Source organism: Eubalaena glacialis, chromosome 14 (assembly GCF_028564815.1).
Source record: "Eubalaena glacialis isolate mEubGla1 chromosome 14, mEubGla1.1.hap2.+ XY, whole genome shotgun sequence".
Classification (NCBI taxonomy): domain Eukaryota; kingdom Metazoa; phylum Chordata; class Mammalia; order Artiodactyla; family Balaenidae; genus Eubalaena; species Eubalaena glacialis.
In genome coordinates, this window is record NC_083729.1 from 79728192 (window position 1) to 79746603 (window position 18412).

The 18412-nt window shown below is 43.0% G+C and overlaps 1 pseudogene; it reads left to right on the forward strand.

The window, feature by feature from the left end:
• Positions 1 to 509: 509 nt before the first annotated feature.
• LOC133105392 (BTB/POZ domain-containing protein 9-like) lies at positions 510 to 2344 on the forward strand (annotated as a pseudogene).
• Positions 2345 to 18412: the final 16068 nt, after the last annotated feature.

Here is an 18412-nt window from a genome sequence, read left to right on the forward strand (position 1 = left end):
AGTGCACGGGCTTCTCATTGCGGTGGCTTCTCTTGTTGCGGAGCACGGGCTCTAGGCGGGCGGGCTTCAGTAGTTGTGGCACGTGGGCTTCAGTAGTTGTGGTTCGTGGGCTTTTTAGAGCACAGGCTCAGTAGTTGTGGTGCACGGGCTTAGTTGCTCTGTGGCATGTGGGATCTTCCCGGACCAGGGCTCGAACCCGTGTCCCCTGCATTGGCAGGCGGATTCTTAACCACTACGCCACCAGGGAAGTCCCAAAATGGATGTTTAATAGCCAAAAGACAGACTGTGGTAGAGATTTGCTACTTGCCTATGCCAGGAGCCATTGTCCTCCTTTTCCTTATGTCAGAACCACAAATTTAAATGGGAAGGTAGGCAGGGGCGGCGAGGATGGCAGAGGAGGGAGCCGTGGCTACGATGGGGGTGCGGAATGGGTAGAAGAGGCGTCTGTGAGGGCGGTGAGGTCGCAGAGGAACATCGTGGGGATCCACGACTATCATCTGTTCTACAAGATGACTAACAGCCACCCTCTTCACCGCTTTACTGCAGTGGGGGAAATTGATCATGTGCACATTTGTCTGAACATATTTGTGCCTTGTTGATTGGGGAAGAATATAGCTATGTCACATTTGTTTTGGAAAAGAAACGTTTTCTTGCCCACAGGGTAATTTTAGCAGTCAGGTGCCAATATTTTCGAGCATTACTATATGGTGGAATGTGACAATCTCAGCCTGAAGTCAAAATCCCTCTCCAGGACACCACTGCAGAAGCATTCGCAATGCTACTTACATACATCTATTCAATACACTAGGCAGGCGAGGCTGACAGATAAGAAGGAGGAGGTGCTGCTGGACTTTTTGAGCCTGGCTATAATATGGATTTCCAGAACAGGAGGACTCTACCTCTGAGTACCTCTGCACCAAACTTAACATTCAGAATGTCTGTATGACTTTTGATGTTGCCAGTCTCTACTCACTTCCCAAGTTAACTTGCATGTGCAGCATGTTTATGGACAGAAATGCTCAGGAGGTATTCTCAAGCCAAGGCTTCCTCTCCCTTTCTAAAACAGCACTTTTAAACATCGTATTAAAAGGTTCATTTGCAGCTCCCGAGAAAGATATTTTCCTAGCCTTGTTAAACTTGTGTAAGCATAATTCAAAGGAGAATCATGCTGAAATCATGCAGGCTGTGTGTTTGCCTTTGATAAGCCTCACTGCACTTCTGAATGATGTGAGGCCTTTGGGACTGTTGTCCCCTGATGCCATTCTGGATGCTATTAAAGTTCAATCAGAGAGCCGGGACATGGACCTCAATTATAGAAGCATGCTCATACCAGAAGAAAACATTGCAACTATGAAGTATGGAGCCCAGGTGGTAAAAGGGCAGCTGAAGTCTGCATTATCAGATGGTGATGCTCAAAATTATGATTTGGATCATGGATTTTCTAGGCATCTGATTGATGATGACTGCCGTTCTGGCATCGAGATTAAGCTGTGTCAGCCGTCCATTAGCAATCATATTCGGATACTCCTGTTGGACCGAGATAACCGGTCTCATTCATATTCCATTGAAGTGTCAATGGATGAACTTGATTGGATCAGAGTGATTGATCATTCACAATATCTGGGTCGTTCTTGGCAAAAGTTATATCTTCCAGCCCATGTCAGCAGGTATATTCAAATAGTTGGGACTCATAACACAGTGAATAAGATTTTTCAGATTGTGGCTCTTGAACGTATGTTTACAAACAAAACCTTCACTCTGGAGGAGGGGCTAATAGGGCCCATGGAGAACGTTGCAACAATTGCTGATTGTGCCAGTGTGGTTGAAGGGGTCAGTCGGAGCCAAAATACCTTGTTGAACAAGGACACCGAGAACTATGATTGGGATTCTGGCCATACATGTCATCAGCTGGGAAGTGGTACAATTGTGGTTCAACCGGCACAGCCATACATGATCGGGTCAAAGAGGTTATTACTGTGGGACTGTGAAGATCAGAGCTACAGCTACTATGTTGAGGTTTCCACCAACCAGCAGCAGTGGACCATGGTAGCCGAAAGAACTAAAGTCGCCTGCAAGTCCTGGCAATCAGTAACTGTAGAAAGACAGCCGGCCTCCTTCATCCGAATCGTTGGAACACACAACACTGCAAACGAGGTGTTCCACTACGTCCACTTTGAGTGTCCTGAGCAGCCAGAAGGAGGAAAACAGTGAGGAATTGGGGACAGGGGACACCAGCCTGGCCAGTCAGCAGCTCGACCCGCAAGTCCTGTAGGCCCCCAGCGGCAACTCACTGCCTTCCAGCCCAGGCTCCAACTCGTACTCAGCCATCCAGCAGCACCGATAAAGGTGGTGCACGTGTGGAGTGACTCGGGTGGGCCCAGATGGCGCAGGAACTGTGTCCTCCCCAAGCCAGGATCCCTGTGGACTACCCCCCATCCCTCCCTGCGAGGAGCAGACCTGGCTGCAGAAACGGACACAGAACAGGTTTCCTCCCAAGGACACAAAAGGGCTGCTTTGTTCTCCTCGATTTGTTCAAATCAGGCTGGTCTCCAGAGGGAGAAAGGGCGTCTTCAATCTTCATCAAGTCCACCATTAACACCTTACCTCTCTAATCTAACCCCACAAAGGGCACGGAAGGAAGTAGTAGACAGGCCCGAGTCGGAATATAAAAATGGCATATGAACACGGGAATGGAAGAGAATATATTAAGCCTTCATTACCTGGAGGCACCCTTTAGGAAATGGGTTTCCATAGAGTGTTTACTTTTATGGAGCACATTGCCCTGGCAACTAAATGATTTTTTATTTCTTAAAGTTATTCTCCATTTGCTGAAGCATAGGTGTTCCAGATCTTTTTGAAAGGCTCAAACAGCAAATCGCTTGTTTTAATCCCTTTTGATGCTGTAATTTTCCTTCCTTAGTTCTGAACGGTTGAGCGCGGGGTAGAGCCGAGAAATATGGTGCGCGTCTCCTAAATGAGGCACAGATGCAGCTAATCATGGCACCTGGTCTGACAAGGAAAATCCTTTGAGGAAGTTCAACAAAATACACAATAAGCAAATCAATCTGTGGACACTGGAGTTAATAATCACTTGAACTGCCAAGTTATTAACTTGTCATTCCTGAAATGTATCCAGCCTTTACATTTGGGAGGTCGACAAGGAAATAATGATTATTCCACCAGCTAATTTAATGTTCAGAAGTACATAGAGATGAACGTATATCAACTTCTGGTTGGGTTGGACCTGTCCTTGATTTGCCACAGGTTAGTGGAGCCCTGTGGAGTCAGCCCTCCTGCCGGTCGGTGTCAGGAATGCAAAAGTGGGCCTTTCCCACACGCACGGTGGTGATCAGTGGTCGCTGTTTTTTCCCCAGACCATAATACTCAGCCAGGGATTGGAAAAAAAAAAAAATCAGTTCTAAGAAGCTTACCTCTTAATCCTCACTGAAACGATCTCATCCGACAATTGTCACTTGATCTGGCTCTGTGTGTCTGAGTAATTTCCATCCCAGTGCTAACCGCCCTGTGTAACGTGATGAGATTGTTTCCGGTTTTTGCTAATTCCCAGAGTTCTCCCCTTGGCTGGCTGTCGTGATCACGTCCTCTGCACACACTGCTTGGAGGAGGGGTGGGGCTGACTGGGGGTCCTTTCTGTCTTAAAGACACATTCGTCTTGGGTGTACAAAGAGCCAGTGGGTCAGCTGTTTCCTCCTAGTGTGACGTAGCTGTGAGTGATTTATCAGTATTGGAATAGTAGGGTATCTTCAAACTGCATGATTAAACAGGAAGGTTGTCTTTCTGCTAGTCAAACAAACAAACAAACAAAAAAGCAAATAAATCAATAAATGGGAAGGTAATTCAACCTACTAAAGTTCTATAATTCCCAGCCTCACTTAGAGCTAGGTGTGGTCATGTGACTAAATTCAAGAATGACAAACTGAATTGGGAATGACTTCTCAATACACAAACAGAGGCCAATAAACAGTTCAATGATATCTTCAAAATATGAAGAGAAAATAACTGTCAGTGTAGAATTTTATATCCGGGGAAATTCTCATTTGAAAACAAGAGCAAAATAAAGACATTTCAGACAGGACTTACACCCACAGACCCTTGACTGATAGAACTTCAGAAGATATACTTCAGGAAAAATAAAAATGACCTCAGAAGAACAATCAAAGGTGTTAGAAATGAAAAATGAGCAATAAAAATTATAAACATATGGAGAAATCTAAATAAACACTCGACCATATAAAATCATCACCATCGTCATCTCTAATTCGTGTGGTTAAAAAGAACTAAAATTCTGGACAGCAATAGCATATAATTTGGGAGAGAGTAGTCTGAGTTAAAGCATTCTAAGGCCTTTGTGTTTTGGGGAGGAAGGTAAAGATAGTAGCTGTACAGATGCTATCAATGCCCTGCCTGTATAGCCTTGGGCTTTACCATTTCCGGACTCTAGCTTAACTTATAAATGGAAACATTTGAAACTTTTCCTGAGGGCTTCTTCTGGCCATTACAGCTCTCCTGTACATGGGCAGGACAAGCTGGAAGTGCTGAGGAATTAATGTCTCCAAAAGAAGCCCTCAACTAGGAACTGATGGGAATTAGCTGATAAATACTCCAGCTCCTGCATTCCTTGGCACACATTCTACACTGTCTCCTTGAGCTTCCTATTGGGGTTTAGCACTAGTTGGCCACGTTGGTAACATAAATAGAGACCTTTGATTGGTGTCCTTCCCTTCCCTGTCTCATCTCCCTTTTCCCTTATCAGTGTTTACTCAAGCCATCTCCCCAGTAAACTATTTTACTCAAATTCTTACCTCAAGGTCTGCTTCTGAGGCAACCCAAACTAGCATGCATACTAACTTTGGACTTTGTTAAATATTTGTGTTAAAATTTCTCAAATAGCCATTTAAAAAATAGTAAGAAAAAAAAATGGAAAGAGAGGAAAAAATCCAATCGGTTAAAGTGAAGTCAAGAAAGGATGAGAAATAAGAAAAAATAAAAGTAACACAAATAGCGCAAAAGGAGAAATGAAAATTCATTCAAATATATCTGTAATAGGGACTTCCCTGGCAGTCCAGTGGTTAAGACTCCACACTTCCACTGCAGGGGGTGCTGGTTCGATCCCTGGTCGGGAACTAAGATCCCACATGCCATGCAAGATGGCCAAAAAAAATTTTTTTTAATCTGTAATAAATGTAAATGGGCAAAACTCTCCAGTTGAAAGACAAAGATTAACAGCTTGATTCTTTTTATACTACAGCTATATGTTGTCTTTAAGCTCAGGGTAAAACATAAGAACATTAAAGGTTGAAATTAAAAGCATGGAAAATGATATATCAGGCAAATTCTATTGAAAGAGAGCTGGGGCAGCTAGACTGATAATAGATGAAATAGACTTTAAGGTTTAAAATATTACTAGTTATGAAGAGTTACACATATTGATACAAAATTTATTTCACAGGAAGATTTAATAATTTCAGACTTGCAAATATCTACTAACACATTTTCCAAATATAGAGAGCGATTTCCAGTTTCTGCATATAAGGAGCTTGGAAGTCACCATTCCTTCCTAACAACAAGTAAAAAGCTGGATAAACTGAAAAATTAACAATTCTTTTTAGATCTGTGAGAGAAGTAAGGTCACAGGACAAACTTCTGGTCCCCAAGTTGGAGAAACAGATAAGTGGTTAAAGAAAGTCACAACATACCAGAGCAGAAGTCTATGCAGGAACCAGCATGGGGTAGGGCAAACTTATAATTGATGAATTGCTGGAGGCTACATGTGGACAAGTTTGAGAGTTAAAAATTATGGGGGGAGGGGCAAGAGTGTGCTTTTTGAGTTTTACCTCTAGGAGCTCTACCCAGTTCTCACAGTAAATATCAAGAAAAAAAAATCCCCTTGTGCTCTGAGCAGGGTGTGGGATGGGGAAGGAACTGCTTTTAAATATACAAGAGCACGCTGTTCTTCTTAACAAGGTCTGCCCTTAGAAGAAACTAGTTAACCAAAGCCTAACCTGCTGGGTTTTATCAGAAATCTAACTGACCTGGAGGAAGGGAAATACCTAATTCCAGCCCACTCTACTCTTCCTGTCCCACCTAAGGGGCAGAAAAAAACTGAAAACACTGTGAAGTTCGTAGTCCAGAGACGTAGGCTCACCAAAAGACTGAGATCTAATCATAGGACTATATAGAATGCTTCCCCTTTCCTTATACTTGCCAGCACATCACTAAAGGCCTATTTACAACTGATCCATTTACCCACTACATCATGCCCAGCTATCAAGAGAAAATTACAAGGAAAAAGAAACAGTTTGAAGAGATAGACCAAGCATTCGAACCAGACTTTGGATGTTGGAATTATCAGACAGGGAACTTAAAATAACTATGATTAATATGCTAAGGTCTCTAAGGATAAAATATTCAGCGTGCAAGAACAGATGAGCACTGTAAGAGAGATGAAAACACATCATTACAGATCCTTTGGATGTTAAAAAGATAATAAAGGAATCCTATGAACAACTCTATGCCCACAAATTTGATAACATAGATGAACCGGACCAGTTCCTTGAAAGACACAATATGTTCATTTAAAATCACAAAAGGCAGAAGAAGAAATAGACAATCTAAATAGGCCTATATTTATAAAGAAATTGAATTGATAATTAGTAACCTTCTAAAACAGAAGGCACCAGACCCAGAGGGTTCACTGGTGAATTCCACCAAACATTTAAGGAAGAAATTTTTATCAATTCTATACAATCTCTTTCAGAAGATAGAAACAGAGGGAATACTTCCTAACTCATTCTATAAGGCCAGTATCACCCTAATACCAAAGTCAGACAAAAACATTACAAGAAAAGTAAACTATAGACTAATATCTGTCATGAACACAGATGCAAAAATCTTCAACAAAACATTAGCAAATTGAATCCAACAATGTATAAAAACAATTATACACTACAACCAACTGAGATTTATCCCAGCTATGCAAGGCTGGTTCAGCACTAGAAAATCAATTAATGTAACCCATCACATCAACAGGCTAAAGAAGAAAAATCATATCAATAGATGCAGAAAAAGCATTTGACAAAATCCAACACCCACTCATGATAAAAACTCTGAGTGAACTAGAAATACAGGCAACTTCCTCAACCTGAGAAAAAAATATCATGTCATACTTAATGGTGAAAAATTAGAATCTTTCCCCCTAGAATCAGAAACAAGGTAGGATGTCCTCTTTCACTGCCCTTTTTCAGCATCATACTAGAAATTCTAGCTAATGCAATAAGATAATAAAAGGAAATGAAAGATATACTGTTTGAGAGGAAGAAATAAAACTGTTTTTGTTCAAAGATGACATGATTATATATGTAGAATATTCAAAAAAAAAAAAAAAAAAACCTCCTGGAACTATAGGCGATTATAGCAAGTTTGCAAGATACAAGGTTAATATATAAAAGTTAATTGCTTTCCCATATACCAAAAATGAACAAGTAAAATGTGAAATTAAAAATATAATACCATTTACGTTATCATTTTCTGAAATGAAATACTTAGGTATAAATTTAACAAAATATGTACAAGAACATATGTACAAGGAAAACTACAAAACTCTGTTGAAAGAAATCACAGAAGAACTAAAGAAGAGATTATTCCATGTTCATGGATAGGAAGACTCAAGATTGTCAAGATGTCAGTCCTTCCCAATTTAATCTACAGTTTCAGTGCAATCTCAGTCAAAATCCCAGAAAGTTATTTTGTAGATATTGACAAGTTGATTCTAACGTTTTTATGGAAAGGCAAAAGAATAGCCAACATAATATTGAAAGGTAACAAAGTTGGAGATCTGATACTACCCAACTTTGAGTCTTACTATGAAACTACAATAATTAAGACAATGTTGTATTGGCAAAAGAACAGACAAATAGATCAATGGAACAGAATAGAGAGCCCAAAAATAGACCACATAAATATAGTCAACTGATCTTTGACAAGGAGCAAAGGCAATACAGTGGAGAAAAAACAGTCTCTTCATCAAATGGTGCTGGAACAATTGGACATGCACATGTTAAAAAAAAAAAAAAAGAATGTAGACATAGTCCTTACACTTTTTACAAAAATTAACTCAAAATTATATCATAGACCTAAATGTTAAATGCAAAACTATGAAACTTCTAGAAAATACCATAGGAGAAAATCTAGATGACCCTGGATTTGGTGATGACTTTTTAGATATGACAGCAAAGGCATGACACACATGAAAGAAAAAATTGTTAAGCTGGACTTCATTAAAATTAAAACTTTCTGCTCTTAGAAAGTCACTGTCAAGAGAATGAAAAGACAACTCACAGACTGAAAGTACCTATTTGCAAAAGACACATCTGATAAGGGACTATTATTCAAAATATACAAAGAGCTCTTAAAACTCAATAGTAAGAAAATAACCTGATTTTAAAATGGGTCAGATAGTATAGCAGAAACTAACACAACACTGTAAAGTAACTATACTCCAATAAAAATTAATTTTTAAATAATGGGTCAAAGACCTTAACAGACACCTCACCAAAGAAGAAATACAGATGTCAAATAAAAATATGAAAAGATGCTTCACATCATAAGTCATCAGGGCAATGCAAATTAAAACAACAACGAGATACTCCTGGACATATATTAAAATGTTCAAAATCCAGAACACTGACAACACTAAATGCTGGCAAGGCTGTTGGGCAACAGAAACTCTTCATACACTGCTGGTGAGAATTCCAAATAGAGCTGCCACTTTGGAAAAGAGCTAGGTGGTTTCTTACAAAATGTAAACATAGTTTTACCACGGGATCCAGCAATTGTGCTCCTTGGTACTTACCCAAAGGAGTTGAAGATTTACGTTCACACATGGAGCAACCTTAAGTGTACATTATTAAGTGAAAGAAGCCAATCTGAAAAGGCTACATACTGTATGATTCCAAATTTATGACATTCTGGAAAAGGCAAAACTATGGAACCAGTAAGAAGATCAGTGGTTGGACTTTGCTGGTGGTTAAGAATCCGCCTGCCAATGCAGGGGACATGGGTTTGAGCCCTGGTCCAGGAAGATCCCACATGCTGCAGAGCAACTAAGCCTGTGCGCCACAACTACTGAGCCTGAGCGCTAGAGCCTGCGAGCCACAACTACTGAGGCCTGCACGCCCTACAGCCCATGCTCCACAACAAGAGAAGCCACCGCAGTGAGAAGCCCGCGCACCACAACAAAGAGTAGCCCCTGCTCGCCGCAACTAGAGAAAGCCCACGCACATCAACGAAGACCCAATGCAGCCAAAAATTAATTAATTAATTAATTAATTAATAAAAAATCAGTGGTTGCCAAGGATTAGCATTGATGGAGGTATGAACAGGTAGAGCACAGAGGATTTTCAGGACAGTGAAACAATCCTGTATGATACTATAATGGTAGACACATATCATTATACATTTGTCCAAACCCATAGAACATACAATACCAAGTGTGCACTAGTGTAAACTATGGACCTTGAGTGATGATGTGTCAATGTAAATTCATCAGTTGTAACAAATGTACTACTCTGGTGGGGGATATTGATAGTGGAGGAGGCTATGCATGTATGGGGACAGTGGGTAGACAGGAAATCTCTGTACCTTCTACTCAATTTAGCTGAGAACTTAAAACTGCTCTAAAAAAGTTGTTGTTTTTAAAAAATAGAAAACAAAAATTAGAATAACAAGGAGAAATTGACTTCTCTGTCATCATAATAGGAGATTTTAATATACCTCTTTGTAATTTACAGACCAAGTAGATAAAAAAACCAAATAAAAATCAGTAGGAATATTGATGATTTGCACAACGCAAAAATGTTTGACTTACATAGAACTCTGCACTAATCAATTTAGGAAAACGTTTTTTTCAAGCACCCAAGATATGTTTTACAAAACTTGGCCACACACTAGTACATAAAGCAAGTCTAAATAAAGTTCAAAGAACTGAACACACTTATCACATACAGATTCATACAGATCTCATTCTCTAACAAAAAAAATGAATTTAGTCAGTAGCAACAAAAATCTATAGATTTGTAAATTAAAACATATCATCTAAATAACTCATGCCATGGGTCCAAGAAAAACTGATGGTCTGTGGTTCCAAACTTTTACAAGGTGAAACTGCTAGGGAAAAATCTCTGATGGTAGAATGACTGGAGAACCTTTCAGAAAATGCTGACTTTGAAGCCACTTTTACTTCTTCAGCTTTCTCTGGGTAAAGAGGACCTCTCTTGTCTAATGCTCATCTGTCAATCATGATTGGCCTTGCTTAGGTCATGTGTCCATAACTGAACCAATCACTATAGATAGAGAGATGGGGTTCTCTGATTGACCAGCCTGGGTTAGGTTCCGTCTTTGTGGAGATGGAAATAGGGATGGGAGTGTCTTGACTCCTAGACCCTTCAAGACCACATGGGGTCAGAAAAATGGTCCTTCCTGGGAAGGAAGCTTGACAAACAAAATCATCCTTCTTCCCATAAATACAGTTCTATAAATACCCCTCTATAAACAAACACTAAAAACCAAGATCATGTTTAGTTGCCACATTCAGTCTCAAGACCAGAATTTCTGGTTGATGGGTTTTCCTCTCCCGTCAGGTTCCAAAGCGGCCTTTCATGGATTTGGCAGCCTAGAGCTAAAAGATAAGTTTAACCACCATCACCACCACCTCCAATATACCCAGCACCCAGTGACAAAGAGACAACAGAAACACTGCAATACGTCTCCCATTTGGTAGAGAGAAGGAAAAACCATGCAGAGCGCTCCTAGGATACTCCATGCTCTTCAGGGCAGAAAGAGGGACAGCCCAGGCAATGCAGTCAGTGTCTGGTCCAGCCAAACCAACTGCCCCCTTTCCTACTAACTGCAAGGACCCCCTTGTCTAGGGATTTCTCAGGCCATTGCTCAGTAGGGTGTAGGGGAAGACTCCCCATCGGGAGCTATGATTGGCAGCTTTGAAGGGACTATATGGAGGGGAGTGAAATGCTTCAAAGGAAGGGATGCTGGGTAGACAAAGACAAGAAAGGTTCACAATAGAAGGGCAAGAGAAAATGAAGGCCAAATAGTAGGATACAGCTTGGGGAGTAACTCTGCATAAGTTCCCGAACATTTCTTATAAGGGACCTTCAATATGACTCTGAGTTTCCTGACGATGAAAGCCGAGAAGGAAACATGATCAGTGATACAAACCAGATGCTAGCCAAGATCTCCAGGTCCCGGGGAGGTCCAAAGAATGTCCCAAGTTTCCTTCTGTTTCCCTGGAGGCTTCCTTTCTCACAGTTCTTGATCCCACAAGGGGTACCTCTCTTCCACACCACATGGCTCCCAGATGTGAGGCTTACCTTTGCTTTGACCTCTACAAAAGATTCCACTCACACAAAGCAGCTAGTGAAGATTTACACAGGAAGACATGGTTTGGAGGATGGGGGGTGGTCTTCAAATGTCCTTTGGCTCCTATTATAGGTTGAATTTTGCTCCCCCCAAAACTTATATGTTGAAGTCCTAACCCCCAGTCCCTCAGAATGTGACTGTGTTTAGAGATAGGGTCTTTATTTATTTATTTTAAAATATTTATTTATTTATTTAGGCTGCTCCAGGTCTTAGTTGCGGCATGCAGGATCTAATTCCCTGACCAGGGATCGAACCAAGGCCCCTTGCACTGGGAGCGTGGAGTCTTAACCACTGGACCACCAGGGAAGTCCCTAGAGATAGGGTCATTAAAGATGAAGTTAAAAATGATGTCATTAGGATGGGCCCTAATCCAATATGACTGGTGTCCTTATGAGAAGAGGAGATTAGGACACAGACATGTACAGAGGGAAGATCATGTGAGGACACAGGGAGAAGGCAGTCACCCACAGGACAAGGAAATCAACTCTGCTGACACCTTGATCTCAGACTTCTAGCCTCCAGAACTGTGAAAAAATTAAATTTCTTTTGTTTAAGCCACCCAGCCTGCAGTACTTTATTATGGCAGCCCTAGCAAATTAATATAGCACCTCTGCCACTGGCCTTCACCTCACCCACCCTCTCCCAGGGATCCCTTCCCACTTCTCACCTGGCTTCCCTGAATTTCCTCTCCTCCTTCTCAGGGGTCAAATTCCTCTCCTTATGTCAGGCAGAGCAGTCTGTGCCTTATCTTGAGTTGCTTGACTTAAGGAAACACGCAGATCTTGGGCTCCTACTCCCATGCCTCGCAGCTTATCAAAATATTTTCCCAAACAAGCACTATTTCCTGCCTAAGAAATAACAGCAATTAAAGATCAAAACAGTTCCCCTCCTTTTAGCATTGTGCCTGTGATGAAGACAATACTCGTGTTAGAGAAGTGTCCCTATGACCCTCATGTAAGGGACACTGAATCACATTCAGGGTGTCCACCACCAATGCCCACAAGAAACCCAGTCATCTCAGGTACACAGTGCAGCTACTCCTTCCCCTCAGAAGAAATGTTTTTGGACAACTAAGGAATATTGAAGAGCTGGAACCATCGGGGCAGCTTTCAGATTCTCAGTGCCCGTGAGAGCAGTAAAATCTCCAAGACATCCAGCTGTTTGGGAAATAATCAAGTCAAAAGCTGCTGAATCAAAGGAGAGAAGGAAAAGGGGGAGAAGAAGGGCGAGGGGAGGGAAAGAAGAGCACTTCATCCTCACGAGCAGGGGCCCCTCTCCTCATCACCTAAGCACACCTGGCCTGCCTGCCACTCGTGTTCCTGATAGAGCTTTTGCCACCCTTTGATGGCACAGCCTTCCTTCTGCTGGATTTGCCCTGCCCTGATCTGGTGTTTTCTCTCAAGCCAAGTAACCTGACCTAACCTCCAGGGGGCCCCTTCCATGTTGGCCGGGGGCCATACGACACTCCAGCGAACCCCACCCTCTTGTCCCTCAGGCCGTCCCTCTGGACACTGGACACCAGTGACCAGTGATGTGCCTGAAGGTGAGCCTAATGGCACCTATGTTACTTGGTGGCTTAGACCTAGGGAAGTCCCTCTTCAGGGATGGCTGTACAAAAACAGCTGTTTGTTGTGAGCATCTTGTGGCAACGGGTCCTTCTGTGTCTTTGGTTTCTTCCCAAAGCACCAAGCAGAGGGCAGGCATGTAGGAATTGTCTCATGCGTGCTGTTTGGAATGCAGTGTTTGCCTCAGAGCGCTACCATCCGTTTTGGTGGCGCCCCTACCTCACCTCTAGGGAGAGCTCACCGCTTGGTGGTGGCATGAAGCCATTTGGTGGTGGCTGGGCTCTGATGCCAGGGCTGGTTAAGCCTCGGGACGTGTGATGAGGTGCCGAGGAAGGGAGAGAAAGTTCGCTTCTGCTTCCTTCCTTGTTTCCTGTTCTGTTCCCTTCTACTCTCCATGGGCACACACTTCTGTGTGCGCAGCAGAGTTGCTTCCGTCCTGATCCACAACAGCTCTGCGAGTTCCTGGCCACCACATCAGTTCTCCCTCTGGACACAGGCAAGGAACTCCTGGTGTCCATGGCAACAGCACTGCTTTGGATCCCAGACAAAAACCCAAGACAGGCTCTCAGAAATGACTGCTGATTCTTGGCTTCGATTTTGTGCCTGGTAATCTGACCCAGATGGACCACCCACTTCTCACCCTGGGACATAGACCGCAGCTCCGACGCCCTGTAAACCCCGTGAGATGTGGAAGGGTGATAATAACAGGCACCTGCTCAGGGCCCCGCTGTTTATGAGGCTCTGTCATCGCAGGGTTTCTCCCATTCCCCACGGCTGTCCTCTGAGATAGCATTGCCACCATTTTAAGAGTGAAGAAAGGGGTTTGGAGGGGTGGGATGAATTGGGAGATTGGGATTGACATATATACACTATTGATACTGTGTATAAAATAGATAACTAATGAGAACCTACTGTATAGCACAGGGAACTCTACTCAGTGCTCTGTGGTGACCTAAATGGGAAGGAAATCCAAAAAAGAGGGGCTATATGTATACGTATAGCTGATTCACTTTGCTGTACAGTAGAAACTAACACAACATTGTAAAGCAAGTATACTCCAATAAAATTTTTTTTTAAATAAAATAAAATATTTCCTGGAGGGGAAAAAAAAAAAAGAAAGGGGCTTGGAGAGGCCAGGCCTTGTCCAGTACCCAGTGGCCTCTGGGCTCCTGGTTCAAGGCTCTTTGCACAAAGACTGGACCACTTTGGGGTCAGGAGTGGTGGGAGCATCTGGGCTCTCTCCCCACTCACTCCTTCCCAGGGGCATGCCCTCTCCTTCCTTCCTGGACAAGGCAACACACACTTGCCACCCTGTTGGCACAAGACTCACTGGTTCTGAGCTTGAGGCAAAGGAAATTCAAGGCAGCCCCTGTATGAGTGGTCCATCCTCCATCCTGAGAAGAGGCACGCGAGGCAGAAGCAAAGCCCAAGGTACCCTGGGCACAGGGCAAAGCAGAGCAACAGGGTGGTGGGGCTTGGGTGCCTCGGGGAGTTTAAGTAGCTCCTGTTCTCAAGTGTTTCATCAGCCAGCAAAAGTGCGCATGAAAAATAAAAACGTAAAAGTAAACACTTGTTCCATTTGTACACGGTTAAGAGCTTGCAGAAGGGCAAGTTCTGGTTTTTCAACATAGTTTCAGGTTACAAGTAGAATTGTAACCCTCATTACTGTCCCCAAGTTAAACTCTAGGGCTCCCTTTGCCCTAGAACAAAGCTCTGGCTTTCAGACTTCCTGGGGCCACCATAATTAATGTCTTCCATGCAAATTGTTTTTCTTTTTGTTTAAATTTGAGGGTTCCTTCTGGCCTGCCCTTCTCCTTAGATTCAACTCACATTGTGTTAGGGGTTTTCACCTACACAGTCTCATGAAATTCTCCCAGGCAACCCATGAGGTTGGTCTCTTCTTTCAGTTTTAGAGATAAGGAAACTGAGGTTTCAAGTGATGAAGTCATCTGTCCAATGTTACACTGACATATGTGGACATGACATGGGCCCATCCAGGGTCAGAACCTTTCCTGATCCCACGCATAGCATTCTCAACTGTCCTGTTTATGTTTTTCTTAAAACTTCCCCCTCCCCCAGTCTCAACCCCATCTTTCAAGTTATTCAGTTATTCACGTGTCTGGATTTATCAATCTGGCTCTCCTTCCAAAGGGCTGACCTTCCCCAATGTCCCTTCTCATCCTCTCAGGACAAGGAGCTTCATCACAAACTATAAAGGCTCCCTGAGGATCTGTTAAGAATAATCTATTCTCTCTACATGAAACATCCTTCCCTCTGCCCCAGCTACTCCTGCTATAGCGGATGGAAGCAGCTATAGATTTTGTTTACTCAATAGTCTTTCTCATCCCCAGTCTTCTTCTGGTAATAGTACTCTTCTTTTTTTCTCTTTGGGCAACTTCCCTTCCCCTGGTCCTCATCCTTGCCTGTCCATCATGGTTCTCCTCCATACCCTGGCAACACAGTAGAGATGCATGACTAAAGTTCAGCCAATCAGAGGACCTGATCCCTCTGGCCATTGTGATTCGTTCAAGGATGAGCGTGTGACCCAATCCAATGCCTACAAGTTTCCCCTCTTCAAGTAATGACGCAATGAATATGCTATACTGATAGTGACATCTTTTTTCATTTGTCCAATCATTCATTTGTCCAGGAAAAATGCCTGGTTTGGAATAGCTGAGTCATATGTATGTGCGATTTAAACATGGGCACATTTTGTGAGGTTGCCCTGCAGAAAGGTTGACCCAAATTTACACCATCCCAGCGATATGTGCGAGAGTCGGCTCTGCACACCCCAGCAGCACCTGGTGTTGTCAATCTTTAAATGTTTGCCAGTCTGAAAAGTGAAGACAGCTGTTGAAATCTGTTCCATTCCGGGCCTCTTTCTGGGTCATGTTCCCGCATGCCTGCCCCTAAATTTACCTACCCCCAACATTGCTTCTAAATTGCTTGCCTGGTCCTTTGTCCAACCTTATTGGTCTGCTCTGTCCTGGTCTCACTCAACTAGACTGGAAAATGAGTCTTTATCTCCCTTTTCTCTTTAAGCTCCTTGCTGGTGCTAAGAACAGTTTAGAACCCTGTAATTATCTGTTGAATGAATGAACGAATGGAGTGAATGAAACCCTTCTATGATCCACCCTTTCTCTGTTCAGTTCTGAGCAGTGCCACGGGGCAGTGCTAACCTGCCTCGATAAATTCCCAAGAACGTCACATTTCAAGGATCCAGATAACCTAACCGTTATATTGTGGGTTTAGGATCAGAACACAACTATCCCATTCCAGGAATGCCACTCCCCATGGAATGTCCTTGATTAACGCACTTTTACTGATATCTGCATATCTTTAGTGTGGAATCAAAAGACACAGTCCCTGATCTCCAGTAACTTAATCTGTGTGAGAGTTAAAACTAACAAGGGAAGGATTTGAATTGAAGTGGGAGCTCTGTCATGTGGCATTTAGGAAATGCAATCCCTTGGGGGAAAGTGGAGCCTAATTTGAGCTGGTAACATTTGAGAACGTTTTATAAAAGAGGTGGTTGTTAAGGGGACATTAATGAGGATTAGAGAGCCGCCCTGGGCTCCCCACTTACATTTGGGGGAATCTGAAGTCACAGCTCTTCTAATATGAAGCACGAATAAGTCTCTAGCCTCTTTTCCATGTCTCTTACGCTGAGTTATTCACCTTCTTCGTTGTTGGATTTGGCTACTCACTGGCCAAGAATCCACAGTGCTTTGGGGAGGAATGTCACAAATTGCCAAAAACTCACCAGGAGAGGAAACAAACAATTCTGAATCAGGAGTAAGTGCTGCGGTGGTCAGAATTGCTCTCAGGTTTCCCAGGTAATAAAAATTCCCAAACTACTTCAAAGCAATCTGGTTTTTGTCTTCTATTCAGTGGTGCCAGGACCCCAAAGGGCTACAGTTGCTAGAATAGGGGACTCTGGAACTCTTCACAAGGAATTAGACCCAGCCTCTGAACGGGGGATAGAAACTAAATAAAGGCAGGGGAAGGCAGCACGTTCCAGGTAGGTGAGTGAAGAGCATTTCCAGGGGGCTTTGTCATTTATAAGGGCCTTTAACAAACAACCTTCTGTATAATTCCAAATAACGCTGAAGGATTGTTATTATCATCATTATCGTCACTGTTTTAGGTTAAAGAAAACTGAGGGGCAGAGAGGTTAAAAATCTTGTTGAAGGTCCCTCAGTTACGATTTAAGCCGATCCTCAAATCCACGTCCTCTGACCGGGGTTGGCATCCAAAATAGTTAACCACGAAGGTGGCACAGGTACAGTGGCCAAGACTGCTTAGCTGCTTTCCTAACGAGTTTCCTTTTCTCCTTGGGTCGACAGCTAGACCAGCTTCCCCAGCCTCCTTGTAATTAGAAGTGATGTGTGCCATTTCCCGGCCCAGCCCCCAAATCTTTCACGAACAGTGATTCTGGAAGACATGCGCTCAGAGGGCAAAGTGTAGCGAGGAGGAGCCTGGGCCCCAGATGCCCACTTAGAGGAGACCCACCCAGAAATCAGGAAGACCCATTTTAGACGTTATCTGAAAAATAAGCTGTGTTCATCCTTGCGTCACTCTACATTTTGTGTTACAGCAGCTCACTTTACCCTAATCAATTCAGGCCCCCAACCTATTAGAACAGAGGTCAGCTGTAGCACCCTATTAATTGTTGGGGGAAAGTAAATTCCCAGGCGATCCATCTCTCTGTAGCCTCAGGATAGCCCTTTGAGAATGAGTTGCAGGTGCTGGCTGCTGGGTTTGGGGTGGGGGGGAGTTTGGGAATAAGGGAGCCCCACTGTCTCATGATCTGGTCACCACAAGTAAGACAGCTCTCCCCACCCCAAAACACAAACACTGAGTGAGTCTTGTCTCTGAACTATAATGATTCATCTTCCCAGGAGCTCTTGTATCCAGTCAGATCCCCTCATCTCAGGGACATATTTTGTTGAAAGAAATGTCACGCTCCTTCCTGAGCATTTCTACCCTCCCAGCCAATCTGCCAACACCACTGAATCAAGTTCAGTTTTCCATTTCTGTGATCCTGAGTTCTAGTTGTACATGGAATCTGGAAAAATAATTAACATTTGTAGAATGCTCACTATTCGCCAGACTTTGTACCAGGCGTTTAATATAGTTCATAAGTCACATTTTTCATGGTCCCTGTGATGTCCAGAGGCACTTCTGAAAAGAACTTCCCCCCAGCCATTCCTGAATGGGGGGCTGGGGCACAGGGAATATGTGGCAGCCATGCTTTATACCAGTTTGTTTCCAGCAGTAAAAAATTGTATTGTTTTTAAATTTAAGTCTTCCACATTTCTTATTAGGTCTATTCTTACCTTTGTGTATAGTCAATAGGATTTTTTTTCTGTGATGTTTTGAAATTGGCTACTGTT